At 40.6% G+C, this 24425-nt stretch overlaps 1 long non-coding RNA gene across 1 annotated transcript in view; it reads right to left on the minus strand.

Moving 5' to 3' along the window:
• Positions 1–4147: 4147 nt before the first annotated feature.
• LOC122442099 overlaps positions 4148–24425 on the minus strand; it is a 46384-nt gene continuing 26106 nt past the window's right edge. Inside the window, exon 3 of the long non-coding RNA XR_006269549.1 lies at positions 4148–5050. This is a non-coding gene — a long non-coding RNA (uncharacterized LOC122442099). The remainder of the gene's footprint in view (positions 5051–24425) is intronic.

A 24425-nucleotide genomic window follows, 5' to 3' on the forward strand; every position in this document is an offset into this window, starting at 1 on the left:
TACATTTCTCATCAGTAAAGTAAGAAATTTCAACTAAAATGGTTCTCCTCTTGCCCCAAGTGTCTTTGGTTCAGAAGTTGATCATCACTGAGTTTCTGCCCCAACCAAATACATCTTCTGTGCCTCCCATCCTTCTGCCCCTCCTTCCATCCCCGTTTTCACCGTGTTAAACCAGAGTAACTTTCTGAAGGCTGAACACAGACAATGACTACTCCACATCAGCAGATTAGGGATAGGGAGGAGACACACACTATAGAAATGTCTTGTGAATCACACTGCATGAGAGCATGTCAAATACTAGCTAGAACACTAATTCCAAAATGTTTTAGAGGCAGCACCATAAAGGGAAAAAGATGAAAAATCAATACAGGAAAGATTTTCCACAAGTAACTAATGCGTTCAAGGTGGCCTCAGATTTCCTTCTGGAAAATTCTGAGCTCCACGATCTCTACTTTTTGCTTTTAGTCTCAGTATCTGTCAGTGGGCTATCACAGTCTCTCCTCTTCTTATTCTCTCCTTCCTGAATTTACCTTCACGGTGCTTTTTTTTAAATTGACAGTCAAGTAATCACACAGAATGTCACCTCTGCACAAGTAACTTTTTCATTTATAAAGACCAGATATAGGTGCTTTGTCATAATTGAAAGTGTCCATCTCTTTTCGACTCACATGTAAAAGCTCATAGAAAGGCCAGAAGGGGAAAACTGGGCATCTTCCCCAGCCAGTGAGATCCACATAAATGACACCAGGACCTAAGGCTAGGGAAGCCTTGCTCAGCTCTGCTATTTGACCAAAAGTCACCATCCACAGGTAATGTCCCATCTGAGCAGAGCCAGACAAGGGCCACGGCTGCTGCCCTGCTCAAGAGCCTCATCCTATGATGCTTCTGCTGCTGCCTCCCCCGTGTTTCCATTTCAGGCAGAGCAAACATGTGTAAATACTTTATTAAAATTTAAAAAAAAAAAAAAGCACAAAGTGAAAGCTGTTCCCCTCTGATTGATTTTTCAAAAGCTCCCTAGACTGCTTCTGCTACAGATGTTTGCAAAATGATTGGCTGCAAAGGGGGCTTAATTCATAAAAGCAATAAAATGTTGCTTATTGACTGAACAGATGAACTAGCTGGGGGTGGGGGGTGGTAATTTGGAGTGTTCTTATTGGAAGTGCTTTGAAGAAATGTAATGATAGTGGAGAGACAGAGTCTTATTAGCTGTGGTAAATATATTTTCTTACAGAAGGCTTGGGAGGTTTTTGAAATAACTGGAAAATAACCCTCAGATTTTCCGTCTTACTGGCTTTTCGACTAAATGTGTAACTCTCAGCTTCGTAAAATCCTATAACTCTTGATGTGCAACATTTAAAACTGATAGGTACATTTTTAGTGTAATGGGGAAACATTTAGGGCTGGGAGTCAGGACAGCTGGGTTCAAGTTTTAGTTTTACTACAGACCCTATCACAGTTCTCTACAATAAATAAGTGTTGGGGAGACAGAGATGGGGAAGCCTGTTCTCTTGCCTCCAGGAGCAGAAAGTCTAGGGTAGTGAGTGGGATTCTCAGAGGACCCTAAACATTCCAAAGAAGTACATCGGGGGTGACTGGGGGGCAGTAAAGTGAAGCAGTGAAGTGGGGTGAGCTGGGGTGCTCTGGGTCCCCCACCTCTGCTTCAGTGAACTATTTCTGCTTCTTCCAGTCATATCAGGCTACAAGAATACATTTCACCTGCCTAAACTATTGGTTTCTTTAAAGTTCTTTTGAGAAACAGTAGTTTCATGATAAGTCATGCCTGTCCTTCCTTCCAGGCAAGTGCACCTAGAACAGTAAGAAGCCAGTGGTAGGTATGCAAGACTCTGTTAAATCTGAGTCATGAAGAAGCAGATGTCATGTTCTCTGTTGTCACCTCTTCCGCCAGTTTGTGGATCTTCTTGGATCAACATGAATATTTCCGTTATTGTAACTCTTTATTTTTACAAAACCTAATCTGTATTTAGAGATACATGAATAAGAATAAACAAGTGCTATGAACGTTACTCAGCAAAGAAATGTAATGGATGTTGGACAAAACGATGGTCAGACACAGTGATGCCTACCCCACCTCCTCCCCAACCTGCGGGAAGTCAGTTCGGAGGGAATCAATGCCAGGCTGTGTTTAGAGGCCCATGGCCTTTGATGTCTGTATCCTGACCCCACAACACTCTTCCCCCAAGGATTACGGGGACTGTGTCCTGAAAAATCAATATTTAATTTGTTTACAGCATCAGATGAGATACTAGGTAGCATTTATAAATGCTGGCATCTTTAAAGAACACATCATTTGCTGGAAACTGTAACAGCAGTCCCCAACCTTTTTGGCACCAAGGACCAGTTTCATGGAAGATAATTTTTCCATGGACCGGGGTGGAGGGGTTGGTTTGGGGATGACTCAAGAACATTACATTCATTGTGCACTTTATTCCTATCATTATTATATCAGGGCCACCCCACAGCATCAGACATTAGATCCTGGAGACTAGAGACCTCCTCTACAGCCTCCCATGAGACCTGCTGCCTTCCTTCTCTGCTCTCCATTTGCTGTCACCCCTTGTGGTCCTTGACACCCAAGAGGTAGGTCAGGATTCCATCCTAAAACACTTCCAGTGTTGTCTCTCCTTAGTTTTAGTGGTTATACGATAGCTTTGGGCATCAAATGGAGGTAATGAGAACATTTATTACTTTAAATGTCAATGACAAGAATGCATACATAGCCATCGATGGATAATTACATATGTTTCACTGCACATTTACATTAGCTGTGAGTTCCTCATGTCTGACATGTGTTAGGGACTTAAAGCATATCTGTAATGAGTAACTTCTTGCATATACCTATTCTCAGTCACTCAGTCATGTCTGATTTTTTGCATCCCATAGACTGTAGCCCGCCAGGCTCCTCCATCCATGGGATTTCCCAGGCAAGAGTGCTGGGGTGGCTTGCCATTACCTTCTCCAGGGGACCTTTTTGACCCAGGAATCAAATTTGCATCTCTTGCATTTCCTGCATTGGCAGGCAGATTCTTTACCACAGAGCCATTTGGGAAGCCCTGTATATACCTAACTGAGCTTATTGCTTCCTAAGTTTTTACAGTCTGAGTTTCCTCAGGGCTCAACTTTGGGAGTGGAGTTGACGTCTGCTATATGGTAGGTATTCTTTGTTTCCTTCCTGAGTTCCTCCAGGGCTCACCAGCTGGAGGTGACTGCAATTGCTGATGACCATGACTGACATGACTTAGGGACTGGGCCCAAGCACAATCTGTCCTAATGTAAGCTCTTAAATGTTACCTGCAGTCATTACCAGCTTCTGAGGTGGCACTAGTGTTAAAGAACCTACCTCCCAATGCAGGAGATGTAAGAGACGCAGATTTGATCCTTGGGTTGGGAAGATCCCCTAGAGAAGGGTGTGGCCACCTGCTCCATTATTCTTACCTAGAGAATTCCATGGACAGAGGAGCCTGGCAGGCTACAGTCCATAGCGTTGCAAAGAGTTGGACATGACTGAAGTGACTTAGCATGCATGCACACACAGTCATTCCATTATAGCTTCCCAATAAAGCAAAACATTCTACACCTTATGAAGTGTTTTTACATATACTTGGTTGGGAAGTAATAAATTTGAATTTAAACTGGAAGTACATGCACGGATTAGGTGTGCCCAAGGCTTGGGGCTCTGGGCACAGTGTGAAGAGGCACCAGTCCTTCTCCACCTCCTTCAGGAAATCTCACACAGAGGAGATGCCTTACCTTCAGTTCTGCTCTCTGAACAGCCCAGGGCAGATGCCAGCTCATTCAAAGGGCATTGCTTGAGCAATAAAGAGGAGAAAATGTATAAACGGGTTTTCCTTCAGAAGAGAAAAGGAAAAAATTAGTGAAACAAGACTGAATACCAAAGTGGATGGTAGAAAAATAGAAGCAGTCTAGATTGAGAACAAAGAAAAATAATAAGATTTTTTTTGTTGAAATGACTGTATTGTGATTTTGGGGGCACTCACCCTTCAGCAACTTTCATTAAATATAAAAAGACCTTGGGACTTCCCTGGCAGTCCAGTGGTTAAGAATTTGCCTTGCAAAGCAGTAGGTGAGGGTTCCATCCCTGGTCAGGGAGCTAAGACTTCACATGCCTCAGGGCCAAAACACCAAACATAAAACAGAAGCAATATTGTAACAAATTCAACAAAGAGTTTAAAAATTTGTCCACATATACAAAAAAATTTTAATTAAAAAAAAAAAAAACCAGACCCTGATGCACATGGCACAGATTTATACAGTGAGTTACAGAGTGATGGCCTTCCGGGAGGAAAATGGAACCTGAATACTTGATTTTTCCTAAAAATTTTTCAGATAACTCTTTATTCGACAGGAGGGCAGATTACAGAACATAATAATGTCTCAGGGCAGCTACTTCATCAGACGTAGGCCTATGATGGCACTAGTGGTAAAGAACCCACCTGCCATTGCAGGTAGACATAAGAGATGCAGGTTTGGTCCCTGAATCAGGTTGATCCCCTGGAGGAGGGCATGGCCACCCACTCCAGCATTCTTTCTGGAGAATCCCATGGAGAGAGGGGCCTGGAGGGCTAAGTCCATATGGTCGCACAGAGTCAGGCACACCTAAACCAACTTAGCAAGTGTGCGTGTTTGCATTTTCATACCTTACAAGGCTATTTTCTTTCTATGGTGTTTCATATCATTAGATCCAAGTTGTCTGAGATCTGGAGTCAAGAATAAGCCATTGATCTGAATGGATAATTGAAATGGAATTGGCCTGAGTTGTGATCATTGCTTTCAAGTTCTATCTCCACTGCCACCCAGTTATGCAATGTGGACAGAGCAGTGAATACCACAGAGACTGTTTCCTCATGTGTGAAATGAAGGAGTCAGACCACAGCATTTCTAGTTTGCTTCCTAGTGTCTCTCCTGATGGACAGTTCAGCAGTGTGAGCGATGTTGGTTCATTCCTGACTTCACTGGTCCTCCAGACTGTCCATGACCTTCTTAGAACTCTGTTTGAAAGGACTGGTATTTCCTTGTAAAGAGAAAAACAGGAATTGTTAGGATTCTTGTCTAAGAGAGCCTTTAACTTGCCTTCAGATTCCTTTGAAGTTGAACAAAGATAGACACGGAGTCACGTCTCTGAAATCGGGCATTAGTCACAGCCCAGAAAGTGAATGACAGCTCCCTCAATTCTTGTCACCAATTTTAAGTGAGTGAAATGAGGAGAGGTGGGTGTGTTCAAGTCTCTTTTGAACGCATTTCATATTGTGGGGAACTTTCCTTCAGGTCAAGCACTCTTCTGTTAAATTTCACATGGCTATGCTTTTTAAACTATGAATATTCATTTGATTAATATTTCTACACCCGTGAGTTTAAAAAAGAACCTATTCAAGCACAATAGCCTAAGAACACTATGAGATGGACTTATTATTGGACTTGAATGGTCTACCAACAGGGCTGCCCTATTATCTGCTCTCATGTAAGAGGGAGAAAAGAAAGAAAGAAATCCGAAAATCAGGGGTCAGCTTTTCAACACGCAGTTACCGGCATTTCAAACACTGCAGCTAGCAGGAGAACAAAGCAGAAAGAATAATACACCTTCTTTGAATGAAGGTACATGGAAGGTGAATTCAAGAACATCCTTCACTCTGAAAGAATAAATTATTTTCAAAAGGGTGCAATGAGGCAAATTTTCTCAGTGCTAACCACTGGGGACATACATTTATATAATCTTTTACAGTGCTGTTAGAAAAATAAATCGGAGAAGGCAATGGCACCCCACTCCAGTACTCTTGCCTGGAGAATCCCATGGACGGAGGAGCCTGGTAGGCTGCAGTCCATGGGGTCGCTAAGAGTTGGACACGACTGAAGTGACTTAGCAGAAGAAAAATAAATAATATATGGGGGATAACATATGGGGGAATGATGGAGAGGTATATAGACAATAGGAGGAGAAATAAGGAAAAAGGGAACATATATCAGAAGACTTTAGGAAGTGCATGTTCTTTGTTGCAGCAGTAATTCTCCTTTATCTGGAAATACATTTTAAAACTAATATTTGTACATACATGTGTGTGAATATTACATATATTGTTGCAATAGGTAAGTATATTTAAATGTTTACATATAAGAGTATGTCTGTACATACACATATGTACACACAATGTATATGCAATTATATATGCATGTAGAATAGAAATCCTTCTTTCAAATTTCATTGTATTTCATGCACATACACATATAGTAAACAATGTTGTGTGTCTGTATTTTTTATCAATTTAGAAAAAGTTAAGCTGTAATTGACAAATTGCTGTAGGTTTAAGGTGGAGAAGTTGAAAGTTTCAAATGTTTAGGGTCAAGTCTTGGAGAAAAGACTCCCATTTATCAGTTTTATCCCCAAGATTCCACCAGCTTATCAATGTGCCTACGATCTGAGAAGACTCTGCTCGTGACACAATAGGGAGAGAGGAAAGATAACTATTTTGAAATACAGCCAGAACATCCTTCTCTCCTAAAGGAATTGTCTCAAAAGAAGTAATTTTCCCAGAGCCTAATAACCTGGGAAATCACACCGCAGGTGCCTCTAGCCTTGTCATCTCCCTTAAGGTGGGAAAAGCTGAGATTTTTGAAGGTTGTGATCCAGGGACACAGACTCACTAATAGGCTGAGAAAAGCCCCAGGAAGGTTGTTAAGAGAAAACAGGGCAGAAGACAGAGTTGAAAATCCTTTAAATAACGTTTCTCAAACCAAAGTTATGGCAAATGAAATTTTGTTTTTATTCAGTCACTAAGTGGTTTTCGACTCTTTGTGACCCATGGACTGCTGCACTCCAGGTTTCTCTGTCCGCCACTATCTCCTGGAGTTTGTTCAAACACTTTTTCATTGAGTCAGTGGTGCCATCCAACAATCTCATCTTCTGCTGCCCTCGTCTCCGCCCTCAGTCTTTCCCAGTATCAGGGTCTTTCCAATGAGTCAGCCTTTGCATCAGGTGGCCAAAGTATTGGAGTTTCAGCTTTAGCATCAATCCTTCCAATGAATATTCAGGGTTGATTTCCTTGCTGCCTAAGGGACTCAAGAATCTTCTCCATCACCACAGTTCAAAAGCATAAATTCTTCAGTGTTCATCCTTCTTTATGGTCCACTCTCACATCCATACATGACTACTTAAAAAAACCATAGGCTTATCATAATGAAACTGTTGAAAGGAAAAGGCCAAAGAAAAATTTTGAAAACAGAAAACAATCACAGTCAAGAGAAATAATTATACTGACATCTGATCTCACAGCAGAAATGACAAAACCCAGAAGACAAAACACCATCTTTAAAGTGGTAAAAGAAAGGAAGAGCTAACCTAGAATCTTGTAGAATTTAATACCCAGCAAAAATACCCGTGAAATAAGAAAATTAAAGAGATATATTTCTAGCCAAACAAAAACTCAGAATTTTTTGCAAGTTGGCATCATTAAAGGAATCAACAATTTCTAAGAAGAAGGAGAAAATATCCCAGATGGAAACATGGAAATGCCAGAAGGAATGAGGAGTAAAAAATAGTAAATATGTAATTAAATACAAGTATATGTGAGCTATGCAAAGCATGAATATTAAAGCCTCATGGAGACTAAAATACACACAGAATTAAAATACATAGAAAAAGGACCAAAAACATCCAGTGGGTGTAAATGGAAATAAAGGTCCTAGTACTAAGTGGCAAGTGCTAAAATTACTAAAATATACTAGGCAGTAATAAGTCAAAATAAACAATGTAAGGATCAATTTAAAATATAATAATAAATTATAGCATAACAATATAATATAAACTTAACACACATCAATAGAAATGAAAATGTAATAACGAAATATCTATTTACATAAAAGTCAGGGAAAGAGGTAAGTCTTATAATATGTAACTATAATAACACACAACCTAAGAGAGATGAATAATATAATAAACCTCCATTAATTCAAAAGAGCACAAGAAAAGAGAAAGAAGTGTAAGCAGACAGCAATGATCAATGCAGAAGGTTAACAAATGCTTTTGCTTCATGAAAACATAAAGATTGAGAATTACATATCAAGAAACAAAAAAGACACCAGTTACCAGGCAGAAAGAGAGGCATATTACTATAGATATTACAGAAATTAAAATTATAAAAAGTAGTAAAATGACTTTATGTCAAAAATTCAAGAATGAAAATAAAATAAAGAAAGTCTTGCAGGAAAAAGTCCTTTCCAAATGACAGAAGCAGAAATAAAATCTGAATATATTTCTATTTATTAATTCAATTTTATAATTGCATCAAAAATCTTATATATAAAAATAACGAATGACATGCAAAACCTCTTTCTAAGAAATAAAAAGCACTATTGAGATAATTTAAAGGAAATTTAAATGTATAGATATATCACATTCATAAATTATTTCAGGGCATGTATTTCCCTCAAGCTGACCTATGGATTCAAAACCCCAACAGAGTTCAGCTTGAAGTGAATTCTAAAATGTATATGGAAATACAAAGAAATTAAAAGAGACAAAAAAGAACAAAGTTGGAGGATGTGCACTAGCTGATGCTGAGATTTACTATGAAACACAGTTACTGGTTTGTGAATCCAGATTATTGGAACAGAATAGAGACCAGAAATAGACCCACATATGTACATTCAGTTGATTTTTTACTAAGGATCTGAGGCCTCTCAGTGGAGAAAGTCTTTTGAAAGAAAATAACACTTCAATAATTTACTAAACACCTGGGAAGTAAAAAATTAATTACAGACCCCCACCTCACCTTTTGCACAAAATTTAACTTAAGATGGATCATAGCCCTAAACCTAAGAGCTAAATTCATTAAAGTTCTGTAAGAAGTCATAGGAGAATAACTTTCCAGGTAGATTGTAAAAAGACACACATAAATCATAATCATAAAAGAAGAAAGGCAAATTGGAACTGATGATAATTTAGATTCCCTACTCTTCAGAAGCTACAACTAAGAAAATGAAATAAATAAATAAATAAATAAAAAGAAAAGACAAACCAGGGGCTGGGAGAACAAAGTCTCAGTAGGTATCTAACAGTGGAGTAAAGGAACCATTCTGTGTGGTTCTGGGGTGAGGCATACATGAGTCTATGCACTTGTCAAAACCCATATTGTTATACATGCGAAACAGAGAACTTTAATGCATGCAAGATAAAAAGTACAAGTTAACCCAGGAGGCCTCGGAATCTAAGGATGGGACACCAAGTGAATCAAAGTATCAGGGATATGTGACTTAACTTCACTGAAGGGGACAGGGGCAGAGGACCTGAGATAGCCTGGAAACTATTGCTTAAACTGGTGACTGTGAAACTAGAGATAAAGGAACTGTACTCTAGTTGTCAATTTGCTTCTCATGGCAAAGTAGGTTAATGATTGTTAAACTTCTTCACATGTACACTGGTGTTGGACAAATAAGAAGCAGATGGTAGATGTCTACAATGAAGCTTCTCGTTGTTGGAAAGGAAAATTCCAGGTAAGCAAGAAGGGAAGGCTGGGATGAACCCAGCCTTCATAGTAAGTGTATGAGTCAGATATTTCAGTATGAACCCATCTTTGCTTGGGTGTGTACATACACGAATACTAACATATTTATACAGAGGCAATATTTCATCCCACATACATCAGTTTGTATACATACATGTGTTATCTAACTTGTCCACTGAGACGGCCTTAACACCTGAATGCTAACATCCAGGTTATTTTATTTCTAACTATTATTTATTTCTAAATATTATTCTCCTAGGACTTCCCTAGATTTCCCTGTAGCTCAAAAGGTAAAGAATCTGCCTGTGATTCAGGAGACCAGTGTTCAGTCCCTGGGTTGGGAAGTTCTTCCGGAGAAGGGAATGGCAATCCACTCTAGTATTCTTGCTTGGAGAATCCCATGGACTGAGAAGCCTGGAGGGCTACAGTCCATGGGGTCGCAGAGTCGGACACGACTACGGACTTCCCTGGTGGTACAGTGGATAAGAATCCGCCTGCCAATGGGTGCAGGGCAGCTAAACCTGTGTGACACAACTACTGAACCTGCATGCTCTAAACCCCATGCTTCTCAACAAGAGAGGCCACTGCAATGAGAAGCCCATGCAAGAGTGGCCCCTGCTCACTGCAACTTGAGAAAGTCCGTACAAAGCAACGAAGACCCAGCACAACCAAAAACAAATATTATTCTCCTAGAACCCTGAACATTCATTGGAAGGACTGATGCTGAAGCTGAAACTCCAATACTTTGGCCTCCTGATGCAAAGAACTGACTCATTGGAAAAGACCCTGATGTTGGGAAGGATTGAGGGCAGAAGGAGAAGGGGTGGCAGAGGATGAGATGGTTAGATGGCATCACCAACTCAATGGACATGAGCTTGAGCAAACTCTGGGAGATAGTGGAGGATAGGGAAGCCTGGCAAGGTGCAGTCCATGGGGTTTCAAAGAGTCAGACACGACTTAGTAACTGAACAACAATAACAACAGTCTCCTAGAAAATACACCAGGGCTCCTTGGAGAAATGTCTGGTTCCAGAACAGTGACGGGGAATCTATATGATGAACCTGGAGCATCTTATCATTCCAGAAAGTAAGGAAATGTTAAAAAAAAAAAAAAAAATGAAGTGATGCGGACATACACATGAACAGGGGTAGGAGATTAAGATGTACAAAATACCGAGTATAAAATAAATAAGTTACATGAATATATTATACAAATCAAGGAATATAGTCAATATATTACATAGCTATAAATGGAATATAGCTTTTTTTAAAAAAGGGAATACAGGAGCCAACCTGAAAGAGTTACCAATGGCCAGAACTACTTGAGCAACAATATAAATAAGGTAACATTTGATTATCATCCACAGGGTAAAATACATCCATAGTCATATAAATAAGTGGTTGAATATACAAGTAAATGAAGGCAAGGAGGAAAAATCTCCCTTACACAAAACCTCAAACATATATAGACACTTCCCCCTTAGAAGGTCCAGGTAATTTACCTCCCACCCTGCTGAGAGTGCTCTGAGTTTTGCAACTCTTTCCACAGTGCGGAGAATGAAGAGGAAAAATAATGATTTTCCCTGGAAGAACTGGCCATCACTCCTTCACCAGAGGATCCGCTAGATATGGCACTGAAGCTATGAGGAGGTCAGGTACCTAAATAACATGCGACAAGAAGGGCTCGTTGCCCATGTCCTATTCTTTTAAAAAAGAAGTCTATTAAGTTAAAAACTCACCCACATTCTGTAAAACACCTGGTGAGGATGCCTTAAAACCATCAAGGTCATCAAAACCAAGACAATCTGAGAGACTCACAGACCAGACAAGCAGAACACAGTAATGTAAGAGGATAACATTAAGGGAGAGAGAAACTGGATGAAGAATGTAGGGGCATTCTCTGTCCTACTTCTGTGAACCTGCAAATCAGAAATCACTCAAATAGAAAGTTTGCTTAAAAAATTCTCATGGTGCCATGTTTAGGGCAGCATAGAAATTCAATACAGTTGAATGAAAGAATTATATCAGTAAATGGCTTGGCATGTCTGGAACACAGTAAGTAATCAGTAATATGATAGTTCAAGGTAAAAATTAAAAAGACATAATAATTTACCTTTGATTAGGAATCACACCAAGTAAATGTTTTAAAGATAAAACCAAATACTGATTTTAATGAAGTTTGTTTATGTTTTCTTTTTTTTTCCATTTTTTTTCCCATATTTTTATTCGTTGGAGGCTAATTACTTTACAGTATTGTAGTGGTTTTTGCCATATGCTGACATAAATCAGCCATGGATTTACATCTGTTCCCCATCCCGATCCACCCTCCTGCCTCCCTCTCCATCCCATCCCTCTGGGTCTTCCCAGTGTACCAACCCTGAGCACCCATCTCATGCATCCAACCTGGGCTGGTGATCTGTTTCACCCTTGATAGTATACTTGTTTCAATGCTGTTCTCTCTGAAAATTCCACCCTTGCCTTCTCCCACAGAGTCTAAAAGTCTGTTCTGTACATCTGTGTCTCTTTTTCTGTTCTGCATATAAGAAAGCTGTGGTACATATACACTATGGAATATTACTCAGTCATTAAAAAGAATTCATTTGAATCAGTTCTAATGAGATGGATGAAACTGGAGCCCGTTATACAGAGTGAAGTAAGCCAGAAAGATAAAGACCAATACAGTATACTAACACATATATATGGAATTTAAAAAGATGGTAACAATAACCCTATGGGTCATATGTTGGTTTCCTTCTACAATATTCTCTTGGCCTGTAAGATCAGCTCTAATGTCTCTAAGCAAGAATTCAGTTCACATCAGTCAGTCAGTCGTGTCTGACTCTTTGTGACCCCATGGATTGCAGCGCACCAGGCTTCCTGGTCCATCACCAAGTCCCAGAGCTTGCTCAAACTCACGTCCATCGAGTCAGTGATTCCATCCAACCATCTCATTCTCTGTCATCCACTTCTTCTCCTGCCTTCAACCTTCCCCATCATCAAGGTATTTTCCAATGAGCCAGTTCTTTGCATGAGGTGGCCAAAGTATTGGAGCTTCCCCATCAGTAAATGAATATTCACTGATGAATGAATACTTCCATGAATATTCAGGACTGATTTCCTTTAGGATTAACTGGTTTGATCTCCTTGCAGTCCAAGGGATTCTCAAGAGTCTTCTCCAACACCACAGCTCAAAAGAATCAATTCTTTGATGCTCAGCTTTCTTTATAGTCCAACTCTCACATCCATACCTGACTACTGGAAAAACCATTGCTTTGACTAGATGGGCCTTTGTTGGCAAAGTAATGTCTCTGCTTTTTAATATACTGTCTAGGTTGGTCATAACTTTTTTCCAAGGAGCAAGCATCTTTTTCCATGGCTTCAGTCACCATCTGCAGTGATTTTGGAGCCCAAGAAGATAGTCAGTCACTGTTTCCACTGTTTCCCCATCTATCTGCCATGAAATAATGGGACTGGATGCCATGATCTTAGTTTTTTGAATGCTGAGTTTTAAGCCAACTTTTTCAATCTCCTCTTTCCCCTTCATCTTTAAGGGGTTTCCTTGGTGTCTCAGACAATAAAGCATCTGCCTGCAATGTGGGAGACCTGGGTTCCATCACTGGGTCAGGAAGATCCCCTGGAGAAGGAAATAGCAACCCGCTCCAGTACTCTTGCCTGGAAAATTTAACAGATGGAGGAGCCTGATAGGTTACTGGGGTCACAAGAGTCAGACATGACTAAGCGACTTCACATACACATACATAAGAGTATGCTTTTTAGTTCTCCTTTGCTTTCTGCCCAGCAAGAATTACCCAGCAATAAAATTCAAGAGCACCTTTTTAAATAATACATCTATCTTTAGATTTTCAGGTGTGAAGAAGAAACTGATATCTTCATTGTGTTCTTCTTTTCCTTTTGTGCTAAACTTGGTTTTTGACTAATGCTTATTTCCTGGTTATACCCATTGACATGGGCAATTCCAAAAAATGTTAATCTTTGTCTCATATTACATTTCACATGGGGACAAATACAAGCTGAACTTTAGAATTATTCATTTATTAAAGTTATAGAAGTTCTTACATGTTAAGTCAAAGGAACACAAAGTTCAACTTCAATCCCAATGTTACACCCTGTCTGAAACCCAAGTTCATAAAAAGAATGAAAACACAGAATTTTTAAGTGCATTTTTTTTCTCTCTTCAACTCCATGCCTCAGATTGAAGCCTCTGTAAACACAGTGTTGGAGTGAAAGATATCTTGTTCCTTAACTGCGATACAATTTCACAGAACGTGGAAATGAGAGACAGAAAAGAGCTATTAAATCATGGTGTCCGCTCCCTGCCGGCACAGGATTGCTCCCTGCAGTACGTTTTCCGTTGCTTTGTCGATTTTGAAATGACTCAAGCGAGGAGGTTTCCATCACTTCCCTTGGGAGGCTTTTCAATGGCTTAATAGCCCTCACTGTTAAGATTGCTTTAATTTTCCTTCGCTCAATTTTCCTTTGCTTAATTTTATTCTGTCTTTCCCAGTTATACTTCTCTGAATATTCTCTTCCAGTCCCCAGTGTTAAAGGAGCACCCATCTGCTAGTCATCTAAGGCATGAATTTAGTCCTTTTAATCTCCACTCAGAAGCCCAATGCTAGGTCTCCTTTAACTGTTCTCATTGACTTTCTTTGGAGACATCCGATTGGTTGTCAGTTCACACCAGATCGGTTTAAGTAGAATATAACTCAAGTATTAGTATTCTGTTTATTCCAGAACTCTATAACATGTGTTTGATATATTCTTGGATCAACAGCAAGCTCTTCTGTAGCCTTTTTTTTAACACTTTAGTGCCACAGCGCACTAAACAGTGTGCACAGGAGACTGGCCCATTACTTCCCATGGATTTAAACCCCAAATTCAAACATGGCCTGAGTAGAGGTGAACCAAGTTTTTAATGATGCATATGCTTCCATATTTTTCTAGGAGATTTGTAAAATTATAATAAAATTAGCTATGATTTATTTCAAAGAAAGTATATGCTAACAACCGTTACAAAGATATATTTCAGTAAGTTTTAAAATTCATCTTTTGATATTAGAAAACTTAAAAGGAAAAATTTACTAAATTATGATACTGTTTATATTGGTAACATGGGAATTAGGGTCCTGTCCTCAGCCCTGTGGAAAGAAACACATATCAGAGGAAGAGGCCAAGGGGCACTTATTGTTGGTATTCAGTCGCTCAGTTGTGTCCGACTCTTTGCGACCCCAGGCTCCTCTGCCCATGCAATTTGCCAGGTAAGAATACTGGAGTAGGTTATCATTTCTTTCTCCAGGGGATCTTCCAGACCCAGGGATCAAACTCATGTCTCCTGCATTGGCAGATGGGTTCTTTACTGCTAAGTCACCAGGAAAGCCCAAGGAACATTTAGCTTGAAGCGGTTGAAGCTTGAGGGCCCCTCAATTTTCTTTCCTCTGCCATGTTCTGAATGTTTGGTTCCTTCTAAAATTCATATGTTGAAACCTGGTCTCTAAGGAGTTGCTATTAGGAGGTGAGATCTTTGAGAGGTGATTATGTCACAAGCGTGGAGCCTTTGTGAATGGGCTCAGAGTCTTGTAAATACCACTTGAGAAAGCCTCCTTTCACCCCTTACTCCCTGTGAGAACACAGAGAAGACAGCCACCTATGAACCAGAAATCAGGTTCTCAGTAGACACCAGATCTGCTGGCACCTTGATTTTGAAATTCCTAACCTCCAGAACTGAAAGAAATAAGTGTGTCATTTATTAACTGCCCAATCTCTAGTAAATTGTTGTAGCAGCCCAAGCTAAGACACCCTTCTTCCCTCCATTAACACTCAGAGTTGCTGGTAATATTCTCAGTTGTGTGAGGTGGTAGACAATTTGCGATGGGAAGCATTTCCATGTCAGCATAGCAGGCCCACTGCCCGAAGGCAGCTCGCAAAGGTTGGAACCTAAATCTCTAAGGTTCCAGCAATTTGTTATGATGCATATTTTCATTCTAAGTATGCACTCCTAACTGCTTTCCTGATGTATTTATACGAGTAATTTTGTCAATTTTTCTCAACAAAGACCACTCAAATTGTCTAGGTTTTAGCTCACACCATTGTGAACCCACATTGGCTGAACCAGAGAGGCTGCAGGTCCCAGGTACTGACGAAAGTGAGGACAGGTAGCCTCTTCTATTCCTCTTTCTCTGCCAAGTGACCGGACACGATCCAAAGCTACCCTTGGGGGAGTCCAGTGACAAGTCAGTTCATCCAAGGTTGGCAGGACAGTCATTTTATTTCCTAAATCATTATGAGCCCTGATAACTTCTGCAACTTTAAGCTTAAAATATATATATATATATATATATATATATATATCTTGCGGCTTCTCCGGTGGTCCAGTAGTTAAGAGTATAGCTTGCAATGCAGGGGACTCGGGTTCAATCCCTGGTCCAAGAAGATCCCACATGCGGTGAACCAACAAAGCCCGTGAGCCACGACTACTGAGCCTGTTCTCTAGAGCCCAGGAGCCACGACTACTGAGCCCACGCTTCTAGAGCCCGTGGCGGCAACGAGAGAAGCCACCGCCGTGAGAAATCCGCACATCACAACTAGAGAGGAGCCTCTGCTTGCCACAGCTAGAGAAAGATTGTGCAGTAACAAAGACCCAGCACAGCCAAAAATTAAAAATAAATAAGTAAAACATTTTTTAAAAAGTCTTAATTGCTGTACCAGTGCTTCCTGATTTTATTTGACCACAAACACAGCTTTTTTCCTTGTTAATACATTACACCCCATTTTACTAAAGGACTTAGGGTCTGAGGAACACACTCTGGACAATACTCCACTACTGCATTGCCTACAGATCTAACATGAATGCTCTCTACACAGCAGGACTTAAAGGACACTAATGTGATGATTGAGTCCTGTAAACAGACAGGGAAGGTAGACAGTCATCTCCATGAAGCTTAATGAGTAATAATCTCTCTATTCCAAGGTTACTGAACGGAACAAAATTCTTCTATAAGACAAGAAAAGTGAGCCGTCTCTACTTGGCCCCGAGCCCCCAGTCCTTGAAGATAATTTCCACCTGGAGTGTATGGGGCCAATCATTCCAGACCCCGACCCGGCTGATAAATCATGCAGAATTACTGTCTGCCTCAAACCTCACCAGAGGCTTCTTGCAACGCCATCTGGTCTGATGTTACTTATTCAGCTGTATTTCTTAAATCTTTAATTAGCAACAGGTTCTTTGTGTGAGGACAGAACGCAACCCCTGGGCTAGTTCACAGGCCAGTGAGCCTCACACACTCCTGCGGAGGCTTGGTTCCAAATCCATTCTCTGCGTACTCTTCTTCCACAACTCATTGGAATCAGACAAGGAAACAAATTACTCCAAAGTGAAAGTGAAGGTCATTTGATCTAGAAAATCTGAATCTCCATACAATTGTTCCCACAAAAGCAGGTGTGTAGGAAGATGGACATATTCTTGCTGACTTTATGTCTACTTCTTTCATCAGTATTTTTTGGGGGGGAGGTGGGGAAGAGTTGATTGAAATCTCCAACCATCTCTGTCCTAAATTCCTGGTGTAAAACAGTCCTCTCCTCTTCTCACCTGGTGGTCCAGGGATTAAGAATCCGCCTGCCAAGGCAGAGAACATGGGTTCGATCCCTGCTCGGGAAAGATTTCACATGCCACAGAGCAGCTAAGCCCATCCTCTGCAACAAGAGAAGCCACCACAACAAGAAGCCAGTGCACAACAACTAGAGAGTAGTCCCTGCTCACTGGAACTAGAGAAAGCCCCCACACAGCAAGGAAGACCCAGCGCAGCCTTTAACAAATACATAAATAAAATAAGATTGAATAGGCTCACAATCATTGTAGAAAAAAAGTAGCCTAATAATGATCCTGTAGACTATTATAACCACTGCTCAAATTGGTGACTCTTCAATATGCAAGTATAAAAGAAGCATGTGGTACCCAGCGGGTCAACTGCTGATCAAAACGGTATGTGTCCCAGGGGAAGTGGGTGGGGGGGGGTGGTGTACAGCTCTGTCTTAACTCATATTTCAGTACATAATTCTCAGTTGAGGAAAGATGGGAAAATACTGCTTCCATCTCATCTGGTCCATAGACCAGGCAACACAGACGTTAACCTTCTGAAAACCATTTTCCTTCTTGATCTGTATGGGTAAAACTTGTCCACAGAAGCTTCCAAAGACACCAAAGAGGCACCCTGTGACCTTGCTGTCTGGATCTTTTTCAAGTATGTGCACATGCTCAGTTACTTCAGTCATGTCTAACTCTTTGCAACCCCATGGACTGTAGCCCACTGGGCTCCTCTGTCCATGGGACTCTCCAGGCAAGAATACTGGAGTGGGTTGCCATGCCCTCCTTCAGAGGATCTTCCCAACCCAGGGATCAAATGCACATCTCCTGCATTGCAGGCCAATACTTTACCCACTGAGCCACATGGGAAACCGGTTTTTCAACTATAGCTTTTGTTAAATAGCCAGAAAACTACAAAGCCCAATCCAGTGATGGAGGCCAAACTTATCAGGCAGTAATGTAATGAAGTAATGAAGTAAAAAAAAAAAAAATCCACCATCAACAGAATGGGTATGAAGTCCCTGTTTAATAAAGACAATCAGTATCTATTGCCAGCTTTCTTCTTAACTGGAATACGACTGAAATGTTGATGGATAAAAATAAGAAAATAAACTTTTGGTCATTTGTTTTTAACATCCATAACATGTTAGGACATGCAAACACCACCCTGTGATTTTATTGTAAAGCTTATCCAAAAAAATGAAAAGCTAAAGCAACATACAAGGTGTGTGAGATTCCCCCCAAAAAGTCAGTATCCTCAGTGTCATCATATTATTGGTAGATGCATCCCTCCCCATCAGTATCCAGCTTCCATTCCAATAGGAGAATGGTGTCTCTCTACCATCCAGGTGTGGTCCTATATCTTCTTTCAGCCAATGAAGGGTGCAAAATGGCGTGCATCAATGGTATAAGCTTTAAGAGTTGAGCTCACTTTGTCAGTCTCTTTTATTGTTATTGTGGCTTTTAAGAGTATTACAGATAGAGGTAGATATGACAGCCTGTAGATAGACCAGAGATGCCAGCTGACCTGAGATGAATAGCTAGGATGAGCAAGACATAAACCTTTCGTCCTTTACACCCTTGGAATGGATGCTTCCTCTGTTACCATGGCAGAGGCCAGACAGTCTGCCTGACATCCTTGACTTCTGAACTTTATATCTACCCAAGAAGACAGCCCAATTCAGACTTAAATTGAAGAAAGTAGGGAAAACCACTAGACCATTCATTCAGGTATGACCTAAATCAAATCCCTTATGATTATACAGTAGAAGTGACAAATAGATTCAAGGGATTAGATCTGATAGACAGAGTTCCTGAAGAACTATGGACGGAGGTTTGTGACATTGTACAGGAGGCAGGGATCAAGACCATCCACAAGAAAAAGAAATGCAAAAAGGCAAAATGGTTGTCTCAGGAGGCTTTCCAAATAGCTGTGAATAGAACAGAAGGGAAAGGCAAAGGAGAAAAGGAAAGATATACTCATTTGATTGCAGAGTTCCAAGGAATAGCAAGGAGAAATAAGAAAACCTTCCTCAGTGATTAATGCAGAGAAATAGAGGAAAACAATAGGATGAGAAAGACTAGATATCTCTGCAAGAAAATTAGAGATACCAAGGGAACATTTCATGCAAAGATGGGCACAATAAAGGACAGAAATGGTATGGACCTAACAGAAGAAGGAGATATTAAGAAGAGGTGGCAATAATACACAGAAGAAATATACAAAAAAGATACTCACCACCCAGATAATCATGATGGTGTTATCACTCACCTAGAGACAGACATCCTGGAATGTGAAGTCAAGTAGGCCTTAGGAAGCATCACTGCAAACAAAGCTAATGCAGATGATGGAATTCCAGTTGAGCTATTTAAATTCCTAAAAGAAGATGCTGTGAAAGTGCTGCACTCAATATGCCAACAAACTTGGAAAACTTAGCAGTGGCCACTGGACTGGAAAAGGTCACTTTTTATTTGAATCCCAAAGAAAGGTAATACCAAAGAATGCTGAAACTACCACACAATTGCACTCATCTCACACTCTAGCAAAGTAATGCTTCAAATTCTCCATCCAGGCTTCAACAGTACATGAACTGTGAACTTCCAGATGTTCAAGCTGGATTTAGAAAAGGCAGAGGAACCAGAGATCAAATTGCCAACATCCATTGGCTCATCAAAAAAGCAAGAGAGTTCCAGAAAAACATTTATTTCTGTTTTATTGACTATGCCAAAGCCTTTGACTGTGTGGATCATGACAAACTGTGGAAAATTCTGAAAAAGATGGGAATACCAGACACCTGACCTGCCTCTTGATAAATGTGTATGCAGGTCAGGAAGCAACAGTTAGAACTGGACATAGAACAACAACTGGTTCCAAATAGGAAAAGGAGTATGTCAAGGCTGTATATTGTCACTCTGCTTATTTAGCTTATATTCAGAGCATATCATGAGAAACACTGGGCTGGATGAAGCACAAGCTGGAACCAAGATTGTCCAGAGAAATATCAATAACTTCAGATATGCAGATGACACCACCCTTATGGCAGAAAGCAAAGAAGAACTTAAGAGCCTGTTGATGAAAGTGAAAGAGGAGAGTAAAAAACTTGGCTTAAAACTCAACATTCAGAAAACTAAAATCATGGCATCTGGTCCCATCACTTCCTGGCAAATAGATGGGGAAACAGTGGAAACAGTGACAAACTTTATTTTGGGGTGATCCAAAATCACAGTAGATGGTGACTGCAGTCATGAAATTAAAAGACACTTGCTCCTTGGAAGAAAAGTTATGACCAAACTAGACTGCTTATTAAAAAGCAGAGATACCACTTTGCCAACAAAGGTCCATCTAGTCAAGGCTACAGTTTTTCCAGTAGTCATGTATGGATGTGAGAGTTGCACTATAAAGAAAGCTGAGCATTGAAGAATTGATGCTCTTGGACTGTGGGGTTGGAGAAGACTCTTGAGAGTCCCTTGGACTGCAAGGAGATCCAACCAGTCCATCTTAAAGGAAATCATTCCTGAGTATTCATTGGAAGGACTAATGCTGAAGCTGAAACTCCAATCCTTTGGCCACCTGATGCGAAGAACTGACTCATTGGAAAAGACTCTGATGCTGGGGAAGATTGAAGGTGGGAGAAGGGGACGACAGAGGATGAGATGGCTGGATGGCATCACCGACTCAATGGACATGAGTTTGCGTAAACTCCGGGAATTGATGATGGACAGGGAAGCCTGGTGTGGTGTGGTCCTTGGGGTCACAAAGAGTTGGACATGACTGAACAACTGAACCGAAGAAGACTGCTATAATCATCTAGCTATTTGTCCTGCTTCTCCCATTCCTTTGTCAGAGCCATCATCTACATTTCTGCTGGTGTAAACCTTATGAAATCCAAGTGTATTCCTGCCTTATTACAATTCTTCTATGAAATACAGTCTAAAAGTAAAACCCAAAGTGTATAACTGAAGTCACCCATGACCCACCACCTCCTATCAGATTCCCTCCCACTCTTCTCCCTACACCATCGGCTCTCACATGAGGCTTCCTGCAGTGCTTGGATTGCTGATACTCATTTCTATTTCTGAATTTGCTCATAAAATGTCCCCTACATAGAGGACAGAATTTTGCCAGCTCTCCAATGAAAGCTCACCTATTCTTCAAAATTCAGCTCAGAGAACTCCAATCCTATGAAGGTCTCCCTGGTATTAACCCTACAACCACCACCAACACTGTCATAGTCTCCTAAATATAATTCTAACACTGGATTTGGTATATCTGGCTTTGTAATAGTGTACTTATCCCTCTATCTAATTTGAGTCCCTCAAAGGCATTTTTTCCTAAAGCTCAAATATTAAGGAACTTGCTTAAGATGAAGTAGTTCTAAATGTCTTTGAGGAACTCACGTTTAAATAGGTAAGTACACAAATAATTACAAAGCCAAATATTACATTAAAGGTTAAAGCTGTATTTAGGAGAGTGTGACAGCGTTGGTGGTGGCAAAGTAGGGCTTTCCAGACAGCGCCAGTGGTAAAGAATCCACCAACCAATACACGGGGCACAGAAGATGCAGGTTCGATCCCTGGCTCGGGAAGATCCACTGGAGGAGGAAATGGCAACCCAATCCAGTATTCTTGCCTGGGACATATGGACAGAGGAGCCTGGTGGGCTACAGAGCCCATTGGATCGCTAAGAATCAGACATGGCTGAGTGCACGGGCGCACACACACGGAATTGCAGGGCAGACCTGAGACTGTAATCCATGCCCTTCCCTGTAAGTGCTGCCTTCCCCCTACTGAAGTCAGAAGACCTGTGTTCTAGTCCTTGCTCTGTGAACTATGTGCCAAGGTGGACATTCTCAGCAACGTATGAGGTGTTTGAGACATGTTAGGACTAAGTATTCTTCCTCTTTCTCAATGGCTCTTCATTTATTACCTGATGACTCTCTGACAGGTTCCACATAATCTGCAGAACCAGGGAGATATCAGAAAAGGACTATGCATTTCTAACCTGTCCTTCCCACTGCTCTTCAGTAAGACTTTTGTGATTTTCTGTTCTAAATCTGTAGTTTATTGAAGTTTGATTTGGAATGTCAGCAGGGCTCTTAAACTCTTTGATGGGGTAGATTGAGCTACAGAATCTTCTATGGAGATTATATGTTTTGGCTTGGGATCAAGGCCACATGTCTCAGGATTTAAAAAAAAAAAAATTAACCTTATTTAGATGATCCCCAAGGTCTCTTAAGGGATTCACTGGTGGCCTAGACTGTAAAGAATCTCCCTGCATTGCAGGAGACCCAAGTTCAGTCCCTGGGTCAGGAAGATCCCGTGGAAAAGGAAATGGCTACCCACTCCAGTATTTCTTGTCTGGAGAATTCCATGGATAGAGGAGCCTGGTGGGCTACAGTCCATGGGGTTGCATGGAGTCAGACACAACTGAGCTACTAAAACCACGAGGTTTCTTGTAGGGTAACATCCCATGAGTGTGAAGGTATGGTTCATCCGACCAGTAACAGACAACATTTACTGAGGACATTACAGACACAAGGTCTCGGATCAGAAGCAGGGACCTGTTCACTAACCTAGAGTTTTTATATGAAGCTCTGAAGGTGTCGATGATAGAATAGAATCTTCCCCTGCTACACTTCTCTCTCTGTATTTCAAGTTCGTGATTCCAAAGCTTTACAACCAGCATCTTCTTGTTTATTACCAATGGCGCCCTTGGTGGGTCCCTGTGGAGTGACTGTGGGGAAATTAAATGTTTTCAAGCTGGGCACAATCCTTCAAAGAAAGTTCTTGCCTGAGACAAATTTTCTCCATAGGTTGTAGTTAGTAATTTGCTTCCTGTTAATAATTCCACGCACATTGATCTCACAGCAGCTGGTGATTATTTGGCACAAAACCCTCTGGATTTATTTTAAATTTAGAAAAAAAAAAAATTGTTCCAGTACCTGCTTCCTGCTTAGGCATTGCCTTGGGAGACCAGAATATTCTGAATAGCTTGATGAGAATGACCAGTGTTCTCGACAACAACAAAGCCTCAAACTTCTCATCCAGCTGCCCACAGGAACAGATTTTGTTTTTCATTCAAGTGAACTTCTTCAAGCGGTTTCAAATAAAGCCTTTTCTAGCTTCATCCCAGTTCACTCAGTAATAAACAGCTAAAATAAGGCATTTTCTTTCCACAGTTGGCTTCTGTTTTTGCCCTTCACACCATCCACCCCTCTCCACTCCCACAAAAAAAGAGTGGCTATTTCTCATTAAGGGCCTGATATCTGTATTGGGGACATCTTTAATGCCAGAATAGAAGCTCCATTAAAGCATCCTTGTGTTGTTCATTGTGGCATCTGGAGCAACTGGGACAGTGCCAAGTACATAAGAGGTGTTCAGACAGTACCTGTGCTAATTAATCAAGAATACCAAATTGCATTTTCTATTGCATAAATATTATTATCTCTTGCCAAAAAACAAAGGTGAGTTAAGATTTCTCTGAGTATAATGTGACGAACATTTTTCTAAACATAATTTTACTACCAATGCACTCTATTTTGTTAGAGGTAATCACAGCTGAATGTATTTAGATCCTCTGTCTGGTTATCTTATCTTAGGAACCGTCAACAAGGGGATGAATATCCCATTTATCACCTCCAAATTGGGACTTTTGGTGAATCTCCTTCATCATTTTGTTTTTCTGTTCTGAAGCCATTAATGCTCTTTTTACCAGATCACTTAAAATTTAGCAAGCACTTAAAGCTTTCTGAAATTAACCCTAGTCAGAAAGTTTATGCCCCAAATGCCACATGTTCATTCTTTCCTCTTTTTATAAAAGAGCTTCTGACTTTTACCCCAGGATTTTTCCTATGCTTCCAGGGATGTTACACTTTGTACATTCAACAAAAGCGAGCACTCTTCTTTGGCCGGAGGCTAGCAGCAGAACCACATTCTATCAAAAGTGAAGTCCCAACTTAACTTTCTCATTAATCCTTCTGTTAATTCAAAGGACATCTCCTATAGATCAATTCTGTTTTACGTAAACATGGAACGAAACACATGACAGCAAGTGAAATGAAGACATTTCCCTACTCATTCTTGACCCAAGTCTACTTGAGTAGCGTTTTCTAAATTCTCACATGAAATAAATAAATATCATACCTCCTTTGTGGTAGATACCCTGAGAGGTGATGCCTAATGTGATGACTGTCCTTCCCTGGAATGTGGACAGGTCCTGTGACTTGTGTCTAATAGATAGAATAGGGTAAAGATGGTGCTCTGTTGGTTGGGTTATGTTACACGACAAAGGTG

Source organism: Cervus canadensis, chromosome 5 (genome assembly GCF_019320065.1).
Source record: "Cervus canadensis isolate Bull #8, Minnesota chromosome 5, ASM1932006v1, whole genome shotgun sequence".
Taxonomy (NCBI): domain Eukaryota; kingdom Metazoa; phylum Chordata; class Mammalia; order Artiodactyla; family Cervidae; genus Cervus; species Cervus canadensis.